The sequence below is a fragment of the Arctopsyche grandis genome, chromosome 3 (assembly GCF_051622035.1).
Source record: "Arctopsyche grandis isolate Sample6627 chromosome 3, ASM5162203v2, whole genome shotgun sequence".
NCBI classification, from domain to species: domain Eukaryota; kingdom Metazoa; phylum Arthropoda; class Insecta; order Trichoptera; family Hydropsychidae; genus Arctopsyche; species Arctopsyche grandis.
The window spans coordinates 22,502,048-22,519,404 of record NC_135357.1 but is presented as its reverse complement, the minus strand read 5'-3'; the positions used below and the strand labels follow the sequence as shown (position 1 = coordinate 22,519,404).

The 17,357-nt window shown below is 33.6% G+C and overlaps 1 long non-coding RNA gene across 1 annotated transcript in view; it reads left to right on the top strand.

Moving 5' to 3' along the window:
* Positions 1 to 6,866: 6,866 nt before the first annotated feature.
* Positions 6,867 to 17,357, top strand: part of LOC143909957 (uncharacterized) — a 420,033-nt gene continuing 409,542 nt past the window's right edge. Inside the window, exon 1 of the long non-coding RNA XR_013260423.1 lies at positions 6,867 to 7,853. This is a non-coding gene — a long non-coding RNA (uncharacterized LOC143909957). The remainder of the gene's footprint in view (positions 7,854 to 17,357) is intronic.

The window sequence follows — 17,357 nt, the reverse complement described above, 5'->3', positions numbered from 1 at the left end:
GTGCGGAAACGTAAACTGCTGTATATTATAAATAGAAGCTGAGGTTTACTGCTGAATGCATACACCTTTATACAATAAAAATCTATATCTTTAACTGGTTTACTCAAATGGGTTACTTTAAATTGTCAAATGATTAACTTGATGACCCGCGGGTTTTGGGTTGGGGATGATCTAAGTCTTACACAGCTGAACGTTTTGTATAAAGGGTCAAAACTTGGGATGAAGCGACACCTATGCGAAATTTAATTTCATCGAAATCGAATTTCAATGAAAAATATGAGAACCCCTGACATAAAGACATGCCCTAACGAGGGTGCGAAGTTCTACAGATATAATCTATACTGTCACAAATAAGTTCGTTAAAGACACAATTATGCCTATACAATGACCGAAATTGACTATTGAGATACACTGACTATTATCCCAGTTCAAATCGTTTTCATTTATCAAACTGTATTAATATGATATTATCACATTGAAAACCATTCCAATGCATATGTATGTGTACGATTTCAACACTGGAAATTCGAAATACGAATTCACTGTCTATAGTTTACTCACCAATTGTTATACTAATTCGTCTTATATTGAGGGGAGGTTTCCTGCGTTTAGCATCGATTTTCCGCGAATCTCTCGCACAACGACGAACGTCAATCGAATCGAATGTTTGTATAATACATACATATATACATACATAGCTGGAAAACGCGTAATAATTCAAGCGGGCAAAACAAACGAGTGATTTACGCGAACGAGCTATACCCATGGGAATGTACAGTGCTTTGTTTGGACCACCATGCCATTGTGCACCCGCGTCCACTGCAACCGAGATAAATAAATAATACGCCTGATACACCTGTCAATAATTAATCATGCTCGTCATCGTTGCATTATCATGTTTCGAGAATTTTGTGCCCTTTCACGATTATGCATTATTCATATTTACATAACCGCTATGAAATTTTCAAATATCTACAAATCATCAACGCCGTTTACAACTATTCAATATCCTCTGCTGGATGAAGACCTCTCCTCCATCACACCTCACTCATTTCTACAACCTTTTTACTAGCTCCCTACTTAGACAAACCTGCTCGTCAAAAACTTCTTAAGCGTGTTTATTTCGATTATATTTCACCATCGACTTAAAAATCGTTGAATTTTCTTCATGTCTTCCTGGATCTAATCCCCCATTTAACAAATATTTTTATTACTGAACAATATGACCAATGAAATAAAGAGCTAGCTTTCACTGACTCCAAAATTTTCGAATCTTTAAACATGTTAATTACGATTATATTTCACTATCGGCAGCCAAACTTCGAATGAAATGCAAAGGAGGTATGTAAAAATGATAAAATTTCAAAGCGATCGGAAAAGTGTAGGAAGTTTGTCCATACGAATTGATTAAATGAAACTAATATAAACCATGTAAAAACAATTAATTAGTACCTCTTTTAATTTTTCAAATCTTTAAACATGTTAATTACGATTATATTTCACTATCGGCAGCCAAACTTCGAAAAATGATAAAATTTCAAAGCGATCGGAGGATTGTAGGAAGTTTGTCCATACTAATTGATGAAGTGAAACTAATATAAACCATGTAAAAACAATTAATTAGTACCTCTTTTAAATTTTAGTCAACGAGCTTTGTTATGAAACTTCCTAAGCAGTTGATAATTTTCGCCATATTAACTGAAATAAGGTACATATATTAGTGTGCATATATTAATATTTGATTTTTGCATTTATGTACACACATATGTATATGCAGTATTTGAAGATACCTGGTTCATATACAGGTACTCTTTTATATGTACATACATACGTACATTGCCAATATACATTGTTCCTTCCTTGCGACCTGTGTGACAACAATTTTGGGCGGAAAAATGTTGATGAAGTCTTTCATAATGTCTAATGTAAGATTGCAATTGCAGTTATAAAACTGGTGTGAAGTTTGACGTTTAATTAAGAACGCTATTTTCCTCTTTGAGCTTTTTAGCTACGACAGGCTTTCAGAGGCAAATGCGCGTTCGTTAATGAATTATTAGCTCTTCTCTTCAGAGGGTGCACCTTCATATTTTCATCGTGAACGAGTCTTTGAGCTTTCAAGGGTATCTTTTTGAAACAGATATTATCGGAAGTACTAAGGTACTATACATTTATACAAACACTCAGTCTTTAATTAATACGTGGAGTAAAATATAAATGTTATACCTGATGTTTGTTTCGGTGTTAATAACTGCTATTTCCTTTAAATTTTCCTAGCTCACCTTCGTACGACTACTAGCTTTGCATCACAAAAGGGACCTTTATACTATTTGAGCGGACGATGCTTAAATTTGTCCATTTTGAGATAATTTTATTATATGTGTGTTTGCGCTGGTCCTGTCCGGAAACAAAGGTTTTTTTTTCAGCACACGCAAAAACGCTTCCCAACCAAATCGAATCGCACCCGGCTTAGACACTCTCAGGGATCCCAAATCCCAAATCCATTATGTGTCTTTATTTGAGTTGCTTTCGGTGTTTGCTATAATAACATACCCATCGGATTTGAGTTAAAAACACTTTTAAAAATATGTGTGTATTTGTAACTTTTTTCAAATTAATTCATTAAAATGTATATAGAGATTCGTTCATATATGCAAAATGTTATAGTATTTTTTCAAACGATTGTAATAAATGTACATACATAGATGACATTATAAAAAAATATTTTTAATTGATATTAAAAAATAACACTTTTATTCAGGACCGATCCTATGAAAATTGTTACATGACCGAGAAAAAATACTGGGGCATCCCCTAAAGGCTGGACTGTGAAAAGTTTTCACGGAAAATGGGAAAATATTTGCATTGCTTTCTGTCTTTGCATCTGACACTTGACACGGTGTTGACGCGGGTATGATGGGATCAAAATTTTTCATGAACGATTTTCTTTTGAAAGAAAATATTTACATATTGGATTGGAAGGTATGTTGATTTAAAAATATTCATGTAAATACATTCTTGCAATTTCGATGCATTGGATTTTTTTAACGTACATATAATAATTGGAATTATTCCGAAATATATATATACATGTATCAATTAAGTATGTAATATAATTCTGTATGTATAAACATACTGTTAGCCTATTAATTGAACAATTTTTATATAATGTATTTACATTTGGCGAATCCCAAATTAATGTTTGCATTAATATATGGCGATTTCAGCTGAACTATTGTATTGGTGCTTTTGATGGGACAAAACAACAAAATTTCATAGTTTTGAATACTATCAATACTTCAAAGCAATTTTTCTGAATATTTGCACTCATTAATGTCATTTTTTTTGCACCGGCAGCGATGCAAATAATCTCCTTGTTAATAGCGCTTAAAAGCGATCTTTGATTAAATGATTCAGCTCTTCCCTATATGCCATTAAATGATGACTTTTAACTTTTCAATCAATTTTTATATCATATCTCGAACGTATTGAACCCAACCTAACCTAACCTATAGTTGTATTGATTAATTGTGATGCATACATAATTTTATTATAGAAAAAGTTGCCTTTTTGAATTTAAAATAAATATATTGTTACGTTTCCGTTGTAACGTAAAACCATTGTCGTTCAGGAGGTGACCATGTGTTAATAGAGGACGGGTCCAGGGTCCGGTCGGTACCTACTGATTGATGTTCCCACTGCACTCTCTGCGGTACCGTAAACCAAATAACGAATGCCTAATAACCGCCATAAATCGTCATCAGCGTACGTTGCTCTGCTGGCCGGGATGTTTTCAACCCTTTGCCTGCATCTCCCCTCCTACTCCTCCGATGATATTTATTGTGTTATGTCCGTTTGTTTGGGAGAGGAGGCGGAGGGATGATCTCTCGTTGCTGTTTCCACCCTCAGTAGATTCATTGCCAAATGAGATCGTTAATTTACCTTTGGCTGAACACGCCTACGGACCGAAGCTTTTAGTATTCGTAATGGGACAAATGATTATTTTCGGACGTTTCTATACTATGCTAAAATTTATTATCAAGATATAAATTGAACAAAAAGTATACATATATATCCAATTCTTAACTGTATAAAGCAATAAAACTATATTTAGAAATTATTTTAAAAATCTAAATGTTGAGCGTAGAATGAAATATAAAAATTCGTAGAAGGTGAGGTAACGATCCCAGAGGATCCGTAGCTTATTTCCTATTCTGAAATGGATTCATGATATATTAAGAAGGTTAACCTTCTGGTCAAGATATAATACGCAATATATTAATTGATATTTGATATTTTCACATATTTTCTTGGAAATTTTGATACTTATTGTAATAAAAGCATATCTTAAAAATGATATTCGCATATAAAAGTTTAACAGGAACACAACGGATCGTTGTCGCAAAAATTATACAAATAACTTACATACATATGTATGTATGTATTATGAAGGGTGTGAGTATTGAATATTGTTGAATAATTCTGAATGTTTTCTCTCTGAACCAATATTCATTCATATTGATAAACTACACGTCTAATATTCATGAAACAAAGTCAATTCTATGAAAATTTCAGAATGTGAAACCACTAATTGTATTCATCGCAATTGGTTGAATGGTATAGGAACGCATACGTGACAGACAGAAAAAAAGACAAACATTGATTTTTAGATATGTACATATATAGAAGATGTACATACATATTGTAAACTGGTACAGAATATAAACCTGGTCCTCTATACAATACGTTCACAAATAAATCTTTTTAAGGTAAAAAATGTATATGAAAGCGTAATCTCGGCTTTATATTTTGTAAGAAAGACATGAATGAAGTCTGAAACGCAGAGTTTCTTAACCAGTGGTCCATGAAGTAATACTTCAAAGAGCCCAAAATCAACTTGTTATCTTTATTTAAATCTTGAACTAAAATGAAAAAAATATTTACGTATAACTTTATAAAATTATAATGTCCTAGGAAAGCAACTCATCTTTGTCTCATAAAACGAGCTTTTTATAAAAATTTAATTCCATTTGCAACGACATGCAATTACAACACTTTTAATAATGAAAACACAAACTTAAAATTGAGACAACACAACATGCGAGCTTCCTTGTCAAATACCATACTAGCTTGTTCTTATTAAAAATGAAATATAAAAAACCTTGTTATAAACAACATGATTATATATATTTTTTTATTTAAATTTTTTATATTCAAAAACTTTCTGAAAGGAGTCCGTACATTACATTTGACTGGCAAAGGTTTTCATAGAACAAAATAGACATCGGATAGCGCTCTGAGCAGAGGGTCTTGCTATTGTCAATATCTAGAAAAACCGTTGTTTTTTTTATTTATTTATTATTCTCTTGACTTCGAACACTGTTGAAATGGTATATTGCTATTTGCGATTGCCCTGATGAACATCCGATGTCTACTAATTGGATTACAATACAATGGTTTAACAACATCTAGAGTAAACTCAAACACAATTAAAATTTGTTCGCTGGACGTTTCAGCATTATGTTCGGAAGAACTACAAATAACAAAAGCCATAATTTGAACAGTGATTTATCCCTGTGGAAGTGCCACGAATACGTCCCGAGTTCCACGGGAAGGAAGGAAGGAAGAGTTCTCCCAGTGGCGTGCGCCGCCTTCTAAACAAATAAAGCCGAGGAAACGTCTCGCCGGTAACGCAATTTGCATAAGTAACAGACTAACACACGACAGGCCTCTTCTGGAAACCAACCAACCCCCACCTACCCTTCATCGCAGCCCCAAGACAGACCTAACCCATTCTTGGGCACAGCATTTATTCATTACCTGGAGGAGGTCTCGCGAGACGTGGCCCGTACGTATATATGTAGGTAAGTGCTTGATTGAAACTTTGGGGCTGAATTTCGTAATTCAATCAGACGTTTAATACGTCTCGACGATTATTATTATATTAACTATACGTATGCTGGGATATGTGCGGAAATTTTTCTCTCGGTTTTTCCGACCGTGCAGTGAAAAGCGTGCGGTCTTTGACAGCAATTCGTATATCCAACGTCATTAATCTGCAGTGCAGTCCCTCCTCTGGGGAGAAGGGGAGTATACGGTACGTGTATTTATTCGCCCTTCAAAACAAAGCACCACAATAAACAGTGTTGTGATGCATGTAGGGGTGATCATCAATGCAACGGATACGCATGTATGTGTGTAGTCATTTAATGGATTTTTTCTGAGAAAATTCTCCTATGTTTTATGTAAATTCCAACAAAAAAGCACTCAAAATAAATTTATACGTTTATTTTATTAGACAAAGTATTATATTATACTAGTAATAATGGAATTTGATAGCAAAGAGATATATGTAGATAAGCGTTTATCCTGATATTATATGTATTTCATCTTAATATATCCTACGTATACGACAAATTAAATAGCATGAAACCCCTCTTCATACACGAATACTCAATGATCATAAAAACGTCAGCGTTTTGTTTCACATCCGTTCTAGCTTAGGATAAGAACACACTTTAAGGTATCTATCTACACAAGGCAGAGGTTGCCCATACCAAGTATGCACGTTCCATATGCAATTCGTATCATCTTATTATTTCCAAACTTTTCTTCTACATTTCATCAAATATGGAAATCATCGTCATCGAACAGTGTCAAATATATATATTTGTCAATACAAGGATAAAATATCACCAAAAACATTCAAGGGAGCGAGGGAAATGTCCAGCGTTTTTTTTGCATGTGCAAAATTATATAAAAAAAAACCATGAGCCACGTACCATTCTGTCTTTCCCTTTATTCATTTAGCTAAAAAAGTTGAAACTTTAATTTAAAATAAATAAATACCCATATATATATATACATATATCATCATCATCATCATTTACAGCCATTCGCCATCCACTGCTGGATGAAGGCCTCTCCAACACGCTTCCACTCGTCTCTGCTTTGCGCAACACTCATCCATCTCATTCCGCACATTTTCCTAATTTCGTTCACCCATCTTCCTTGCGGTCTTCCTTTTACTCTTTTGCCTTCTCTCGGGTACCATTCAAGCACTTATTTTGTCTACCTTTCGTCCATCCTCCTAGCTACGTGACCCGCCCATTGCCATTTCAATCTCTTCACTCTATCCACTATGTCCACTACCCTTGTCATATTTCTCACCCACGTGTTCCGCTTTCTGTCTTTCCTCGTTATGCCAAGCATACAGCGTTCCATACTTCTTTGAGTGCATTGGATTTTATTTAGCATCTTGGCGTTCAGTGTCCAAGTTTCACATCCATACGTCATCACTGGCAAAACGCATTGATCAAAGATCCTTTTCTTCAGGCAGAGTGGCATTTTTGATTTAAAAACAGCATTCATCCGTCCAAATGCACTCCATCCTAATTTCATACGTCTCTTTATCTCTTCATTTTTACTACCAGACATGTCAATTATTTGACCTAAATATAAATAATTATTTACTACTTCTACTGGTTTATCATCTAAGGGGATGCTATCAGGCATGCAATAACTATTGAACATTAGTTTAGTCTTATCTACGTTAATTTTTAATCCTACTTTTCTACTTTCCCTGTCCAGCTGTGTTAGTCTGATAAGTAGGTCAGCTGAATCACGAGCTACTAAAACTATATCGTCTGCGAACCGAAGGTGACTCAAAAAGCGACCATTGATGCTTACTCCGGCTGTATCCCAATCCAAGTTCCTGAAAACTCCCTCAAGCACCGCATTGAATAACTTGGGCGAGATTGTATCTCCTTGTCTTACTCCTTTTCCTATGCTAAATCTATCTGTACCTGAAAAAATTTTAACCGAAGCTGTGGCATTCTTATATATTGCAGCTAACAGTCCCACATAGGGTTCCGGCACTCCCTGTGTTTGTAGAGCGTTAAGTACTGCATTATGACTAACTGTATCGAAGGCTTTCTCATAATCGACGAAATCTAGGCACAATGGCCGTTGATATTCGTTGGCGCGCTCGATTAGTTCGCCAACTACTTGGAGGTGGTCCATTGTGCTGAAATTTGCCCTAAACCCTGCCTGCTCTATAGGCTGGTTCTCGTCGAGGATATTCCTCAGCCTTTCTGTAATAACCTTCGTGAAGAGCTTGTAGACCGCTGAAAGTAAACTAATGGGTCGGTAGTTCTTGATATCGCTTTTGTCGCCTTTTTTGTGTATTAAAATGATAGTTGCGTTATTCCATCCTTCTGGTATAGCTTGGTTCTGGATGCATTTGCTGAAAAGCCTAGCTAAGATATTAATTAGGGGGGGGCCGCCACATTTTAGTAAGTCAATGGGAATATTATCTTCCCCTGGGGTTTTACCGTTTTTTGCAGTTTTTAGCGCGGCCTCTACTTCGCAAGGCAATACTGCAGGAACCCTTTGGCCGTGTGTCGATTCCGGAGCGGGAAATTGACCGTTGTTGTTCTCGTAAAGTTTTGCATAGAACGTATAAACTCTGTCTATGATCTCTTCTCTATTCCTAATAATTACTCCGCTCTCTGATCTGATTGCGATCATTTGGTTTTTGCCTAAGAAAAGAATATACATATATATATGTATATATATATATATATGTATATATATATATATATATATATATATATATATATATATATATATATATATATATATAAATATATATATATATATATATATATATATATATATATATATATATATATATATATATATATATATATATAATCTACGGCACTGGAAACCGAATATTAATTGATATGATAGCCTTTGCGCCTTCATGACAAATCATGTAATTATACATTATAAAATTTAGTGGTTTGAAAACTGCAGATGTTCACAACGACAAAATAAACATACCTTTTCACATACCTAAAAATGTATGTATGTACTTATCAGTGGCGTGCCGTTAGTTGAAATTTAAGAAAGCTTATAAAAATATCAACAATTTAATTACAATATATTTAAATTCATAAGAATAAATTCAAATCAAATCAAACTTATTTAAGGCTATATTTAAGGTAGTGGTAGCGGTAGTGTATTGTTATGGTATGGTCTGCCACGTCATTCAGTTGCACGGACTCGCCGTCACATTTATGTTCCCTTTGCGGTAGAAGCAAATTGTTATGCACAAGCGTTCCGTCGAAGACAAAACTTTTTTTAATTTGCTTGTCTATTCAAGCATTTATGGAATTTTCACTAAAACTATTCTGATTTGTGTCTCAAAAATCAAACATCATTCTGATTTTAGACAGAGCTTCTTGAATACAAATATGTTAAGGGACTTAGCTCACGAAACGATTCCCTCAGAACAAATCAATGCGGCCGTAAACAAAACACAAGACCTTGAAATGTTGCATTCTAGATCGATTATTCGACAAATCATTTAGAAGTTTTGAACACAAAAAATATGTTGTTTAGAAAGTTGAGCTACTTCATTACATTACATTACATTACACTATACTCATAACTTCAAGACTTAAAATTTAAAATATTTTTTTTGTCTATATCTCGTCCCTGTTTTAAAATTCGCGGCACGCCACTGGTACATATGCATGTTTAAATTTTACTTCAGAACAAGGATGGGATAATATTACATATGCACAATGATAGTTTATATATAACATGAACTTTAAGTATTATAAGAGCGGTTCAAGCTGTTGAGTAAATTGAATCCGATTTGCACATGCTGTGTTGAAGTCTATGCCCTAAATCTGAAGTATGCATAATTTAGGAGCATAATAATAAGCGGCATCTTCATTATGAGCCAGTGAGTGGCGTGCGAAAGCCTGTTCAGGTTTTCGCTTAAGTGAATAATATTTATCAATTGGCCGACCATAAATTTATTGTTTTGCCACATTTCACACCCTTAAAGGCATGAAAAATTCACGCCACAGGGGAGAGTTTAGCACGCGATCGCATACTTTCCACATAATTCCTCCTTTGTTCGTTTCCTGACGTCGTTCTTTGGTGACACGACGACGAACGTAAAATTTGCACACCGTTAAAACAACGTGATTTACACCCCTATTCGCAAACATAAAGTATGGATAACACGCACAAAAGTACACCTCGATTCCTATACGCAACGTTGGCGAATCACAAATACTACTCTACCTTATATACATAGACTGTTGAAAATCTCTGTTTATCTTTCTGTATTTAGAAACAGGAGATTTTCTAAAATATGCATTAAAATACTATTAATTATCTTGAAAATAGACAAACAATAGTGTGGGGATTCATGTAAGGGAAGATCGTGAAGAGGCAGAAATGATAGACGACTTTATAGACTAATTTTTATACAGCCAAATCAACGCTCCATCGCACCAAGCATGATGCACATACTGCTGACACTCCGACCAATCACAGTGGCCCGCATTCAATCGGCCTCTGGGGTACCAACTGTTAATAACTAACAGTAACGTGCAACAACTATTTCACTCTACTCTTACATTAAGTAATTATACATCAATTCCTACAATAGTAATAATTTAAAATGAAATTTTCGTGTAAATATGTAAATAAAGATTTGAAATAATATTCTTTTTCATTTGTGCTATTGTATTTTATTCCTCACGTTGAATGATGAAATATGAAACGTGTGTTTTGTCGAACGAGATTTTAAAAGAGGGAAGTAAAGAGTACACTTATTTGTTACTTTGGGTGTAAGTATTTAAAAAAAGTTTTTTAAAAACACACCTCTTTTATAATTTGTATATAAAATTATTATTTTGAATAAAAATACCAATAAGTAGTAGTGGGTAATAATTTTATTTTACTACTATTTATATTTATATACTTACATATGTACATATATAGATTTAATAGTATAGGATGTTATCTTTATTTATGAACTTCATGTATTGATTTTATCTATTTTTGTTGGAAACAGGAGGAAGAAAACAAGATAAAAGAAAAGGGTCATTTGGTTGGAATGACGAAGAATATTAAAACTTTCATAAAATATCAACTTTTAATACTAGTAGCTGAAAAATCACATGGTTATAATTATAATTCGTAACAGTTAAAACTTATGGTTAAACGGTGGAAAAATAAGATTTTTATAGAAACTAATTAAAACTTATGCTTGTAAACTCTCTAAAGAGTTTTCTATAAATATGAGAAGCATACTGTTGTTGCTCTAATTACATACACACATATATTCAAATATTACTGGGGTCAAAGTACGTATTTAAATAATGAACCCCAGAAAATTTTGCGTAAATGGAGACAGCATAGTTTCTATTTCACAATAATTAATTAGTTTCATCAGTTTTCACCATTGTCTTCTACATTTGCATTGTGATCATCATTGATCATTTTTGTTTAATACGATCATTTACTGAACTTACATTAAAACTTAATATGGAATGCTTTGTTTGTAAGTCTGTGTCACCAAAATTGAAACCCTCAATGTAATAATCGCTACACGTTATCGATTGAGCGCATTTTAATCACATTGTATGCATAATTTTGCATATGCAAGGCGACTAGATATTGATTTTACTCTGAAACGTTGACTCGTCACCAAATCAACTAATAGTCATATTGTTTCGTCGGGCCATTAATGTATGTATGTATGTATGTACCCTCACCAATAGCGTAGTACTAGATAAAATTGCTAATTATGGAAAATCTGAAACAATGCCTACACTTTTACGTTTCTCGTGTACCCAATTTAATTACGAGGAATGATTGATGATGCATCCAGAACCTTTGATCCGTCTCCCTGCCTGGCGAATTACGCAGTATAAACATATTCTGTTGTAGCGTTGGGCGGGTGGGTGGGTGGGTTGGTGGTTTGGCCTGTTGTTGCGTGTCCCTGCTCCCTAGGGACTAGCCCGGTGCATCTAGAAGCCCAGGATGGTGACAAATGGTTCTGCAAGAATACGGCCTCGGTCGTCCCCTCACTTCCGGTCCACCCCATGCATTTATTCAGAAGCTCCAGCATACTAGTTAGCAGAGGCGGTGCTCGGTAGCCGTTTGCATTACAAATTGTTGCGGTCGGTAGTGCAACGAATGCAATTGAATCCTGTAAATGTATTGCTTTCTATAAGACTACGCCTTTTTCTGACTGCACGAGTGACTTTTCAAATTGTACTTGTAATCAAGTATTTCATATGTAGTTCTCTCCAAACACATGCATATTTATATTTGAAAATGAATACATACATACAGATGTATATTTGCGGCATTCATCTTTAATTATTATTTTACAGACCATTGAGAAAATCATTAGTGGGTACTGTTTGTGCCCGTTGATATTTTAACAGGGAGTTTGGGAAAGAAATTAATAGCTATTGCTAGCGGTTTCTATCGTATTCTTATAATCTCTTCACTCCAGCCCTCATTCAAACCCCGCAACTCAACTGGCCGTCCACGAACAAATGAGTATATATATGTATGTATGTATGTGCTTTCATGTACCTATGTCTGTTCTTGTCAATGGTCAAGGCACAATCTCTTGCATTAATATTTTTTGAAATTTCCATATTCCATACTCCATACAGGTGGAGCACAAGGAAGCTTAAACCTTCTTAAGCTTCTGTATGTATGTATATTTGAAAATGAATACATACATACAGATGTATATTTGCGGCATTCATCTTTAATTATTATTTTACAGACCATTGAGAAAATCATTAGTGGGTACTGTTTGTGCCCGTTGATATTTTAACAGGGAGTTTGGGAAAGAAATTAATAGCTATTGCTAGTGGTTTCTATCGTATTCTTATAATCTCTTCACTCCAGCCCTCATTCCAACCCCGCAACTCAACTGGCCGTCCACGAACAAATGAGTATATATATGTGCTTTCATGTACCTATGTGTGTTCATTGTGTTCCAAAAATACAAAAATAAAATTAATAAAAAATATTTAATGATAAAAATAAATTAATTGACATATTGTGATTTGAGCATTGTTTGCAAATTATAAAAATATCAAAAAACATAAACGGTGTCTTGTATTTTTTTAATCTTATAGAAAATATAGACAGGACTAGCGTATTTTGCCTTGAGGTTGTGATCGAGAAATCTCGTCTCGAGATTTCTCGAGAATTTTTATTCTTGTTTCTTTAGATTTCGAGATTTTCATTTCTCGAGAATATTTTATTATGAAAATTCAAGATTCTCGTTTCTCGAGAAATCATTTATTAGAATCTCGAAAATATCCAGAATATTTAAAAAGTATCATTACAAGTTTTTGTTCAATAAACTGATTGATTTATATACTTGTTAACTCGTAAATAATTTTGGGTGAAATTTTTAGTATGAATATACTCGTATGCAAGAAGTGTGAAGTTTTTCCTAACAGGCAAAGATGTTTAATTTATTATTTATTTATTTGTGTATTTGTTTCATACATAGTAATCAATTGTTGGTCAGTACTTTAATATGCATACATGGTCAGTATTTTTATTATTTGTCCGGCATGTCCTGTATTTTTATTTTTTGATCAGTATGTTATATTTTGGCCACAAAACCACTATTTCAGTTAGGAGAAATTTGTGTGGGGCAGTCTTGCATCCTTTGCATCCTTCCTATGTTTATACAATTTATTATTTAAAAATAATAATATTAATTTCATTTTGTTTTGTTTGGGTACTCAACAATTTTATACAAGCCGATATTCTTGGCGTTTGCTAAAAAGAGTTGTTTATGGACTACATATATGTATATCTATAGCTGTATAGCTTTTATGCAGCTGAGCGCTTCACGAAAATTTGTAACGCTGAAACATTACACGAAAGTACAAAAAGATACAGGGAGGATGTCCAAGTCTTCTCCTTCACCACTGCTTGAGAATTACCTCACAAACCTCACCTGTTTCTAACATGGCTATTTTATTTATATAGTGTTAAACGTATAAGCGTTTGATTCAATATTTTAAATAATTAAACATTTTGGTTATATTTTCAACCATAAAATTATTTTTTTAAATTAATAAGAGAATTATCCTACTCGATTTATCTTCTCAATCGAAGTTAAATAAAAGGTCTACATATGTACATACATATACATATATATAGAAAATAAGTCAACTAATTTAAATAAAGTATAGTCAAGTAATTGTAAATGTATAACACTATATAATAGTATTATTATTGTGACTTGAAAATTTTATATATTGACATTTAAATGCAGAGTTATTTGACAAAGTCATAAATATCAATGTTTATTTATTGTATTTGCACGTTGAATTTTAAAATAAAGTGAATTCAATTAATTGGTTTACGTACAATACATAAACACCGGGTTTAATTAAATTTTAATCGATCATAGCTGGAACACGCTAACCTACATCGCAATGCTAATTAAAGATTCGTCATCGAGATACGCACACATTTCATTCGAATTGAAACGTACCAATTTAATAATTATTTGTAAAATATTTGTTTCAAACAAATTATTTATATATTATAATTAAAATTATTTTGGCACTGGTTCAAATAACCTCGCATAAATGTATATATGCATGTAAGGGTATTCTAGCAATTTGATATAGTGTTACTCGCATTACTTGAGACGTTGGGGGTGTAAAATTCTCCGTTAACAAACTCCCTACAAAGACGTATAGCATTAACTTTATCAAATGCAGCCCCATTCCACCTCAGTCAACCATCCCTTGGTCTTGTTGCAAGTTAAAAGACACATTCAAGTACAATGCCACGGTTCATTCTCACTCCATTATTCGGCCATTATGTACCAAGAACGTTGCCTGACGTTCTCGCATACGTCTTGTGTAACAGCACTTTGAAAACTTATTCGTTTACCCTTTAACACACGACTATCGTATGAAAGCATGGACAAATTGTGTGAGTCACATTTGTAATTTGATATTTGTCTAAAAGCAAAATGCTGTTCAATCGTGAAGATTCTGTATGAAAATGTAATCATCTTCGCGTGTTCTTATATGAAGTTACGATACACACATTTACATTGGACATTACAAGCTATTATCAGTTTCACTAGCTCAGAAAATTTATGAACTGATTTTGAACCACTTACATTCTTCCGATCGCTTTGAAATTTTACCGATATATTGACGTTAGCTGTCATTAATATAATCAAATGTCTTCGACATGACGCTAAAGGAATTTAATCATTAACCAAATCATCAAATCGACTTTCAGATCGAAGCGATGACAGATGGGTTAGTTAACTTCACAGGTTAAATAGTTGATCAGTTATAACAGTTACTTTTTCCATAACACATTACAAGATTTTGCACTTTCTTATATATATTTTTAATTCACTAATAGATTATTTACATAACGAATTAAATAGTGTCAAAATGTTGCAATGCGCTTTGCGTGTATCGACGTCTTATGGCCATACACCGTTTTTTTTTTGTACACAACTGGCAAAAGTTTTAACCCTACAGTGCGTGCCAAAGCGTAAATGAAACAACCTTTTTTCTGTTTTAATATTTTCGTATAGCATGTACATATTATGTATAAAGATTTGTGCGTGGATACATATTTGAATCAATCAATTTTGTGACGTCATTGGAACAATCGAGCGCTGTTTTACCGGTAAATTTGACAGTTGAAATTATTTAGACTTTTGTTGACGAAATATTTGTGAAATATCTTGACTCAAACTCCATTAACTAATTTTTGTCTAGTTATCACATAATATTAACGAAGTTTATGCAAACATTTCAAACCTTGTACATTTGTACCGAATAAAGATAATTTCTTAAATATAGTAAAAACAAAGCAAATCAATAAATATTTATTAAATTACTTTAGCATATTTTGATATGTTAGGTGAAGTCGTCGAACTTTCCAAAACAACCGCAAGGTGGCGCGATACGTTTCGTGACGTATTTCCTGTATGAATTTACTTCATCAAAATTACAGAAGTTTATACCCAAAAATCACATTTCATTAAAAGAAGTTCAACAAAATATATTACCTTTTAGTAACAAGACTCTAGAACACATATGTACATACATACCTGGACGCATACCCCTGGACACATACCCCCGGACACATACCCCCCCGGACAAATACTTCCGTTCAAAAACCCCCTGGACATTAACCTGCTGTGCAAAAAACCCCCAAAAAAATATCCCCCGCCATGGATAAAAATTATTTGAAAATATTAATAAATAATTGATAAAAAATAATAAATTAAGTGAAGTATATCATATTTAATTTCAATTTATTGTTAATAGTAGAATAAATATCAATTTAAAAAAAAATTGATTTCAACACGCAGATTCTTGTCATAATTCGCCGATATGATAATAATAGTAACATAATTAATTACCTACATGTTACACAATCTTTCTTTATCATATATTATTATTTATATGATGAAATCTGATATATTATTACTATCTGTATTTTTCTGAATGAAATAATTATTATTGATACTGACTTTTCATACTGTCAATTTTTTTTTAAATATTTTTATTCATGGCGGGGGTTATTTTTTGCACGGGGTATTAATGTCCAGGGGGGTTTTGACCGAAGTTTTGTGTCCAGGTGGTACATGATCTGATACCTAGTTACAAGTAATATTTACAACATTTTTGATGCGTTAGTAATTTGATTGAAATCCATATATCCCTCGAATTACGCAATAAATACGTTCAACGAATTTTCACATTTTCTTTTCAATTTCAGTTCGAAGACATTCCAAATTAATTTTAAAAAGATGTCCTTCTTGGAGAGCCGCTCTTATGTCCACATTTTACCAAAATATTTGCGGCAACCTCACAGAACACCAGTTTAGAACCAATGATATGTATTTACATGCACAAGTATACGGATAGATGAGATGTGTGTGTGAAAGCTTTGCATTTATTTCGAATCGCCAATAATCGAGCAAAAAGGGCGAAATTAAAATAGGACGGGTCTGTAGATGCGGGATGACCCTTAGACCGCGGTCTGGTCGTTTTCGTCCGTTTTAATGCGAGGAACGACTGCGATAAAAGGAGGTTGAAGGTTGCAATTTCATTTCGGATTATGCCTCTCCCTTTTTACGAGGGTCCTTTAACGGCCGACCGATGGACGATCATATCGCGTCGGGACTTATTTATTTCGATGCATTTAAATTATGCAATTAACCCCAAGAACGCGGCACGCGTTTACGGTTACCGTTCTCGTTGTAAAAGGCGCCGCTCGCGTCGTTTCCACTCTGCCTTTTACGAGCGATTCTCAATTAAAACGTATGCGATTTTGAAAACCTCAAATTACTACTATCGTTGCTTATTTATGATATTTTTATTAGATTTAATTTCCTGTGTCAGTTTTATTGCTCTTAATGATCTCAAGATTATGTATATAAAGCGTTGACATTTTAAGTTTTGATAAATAAAGTGCATTTAAAATACGTAAACCATTTAACAAGTTGAAAC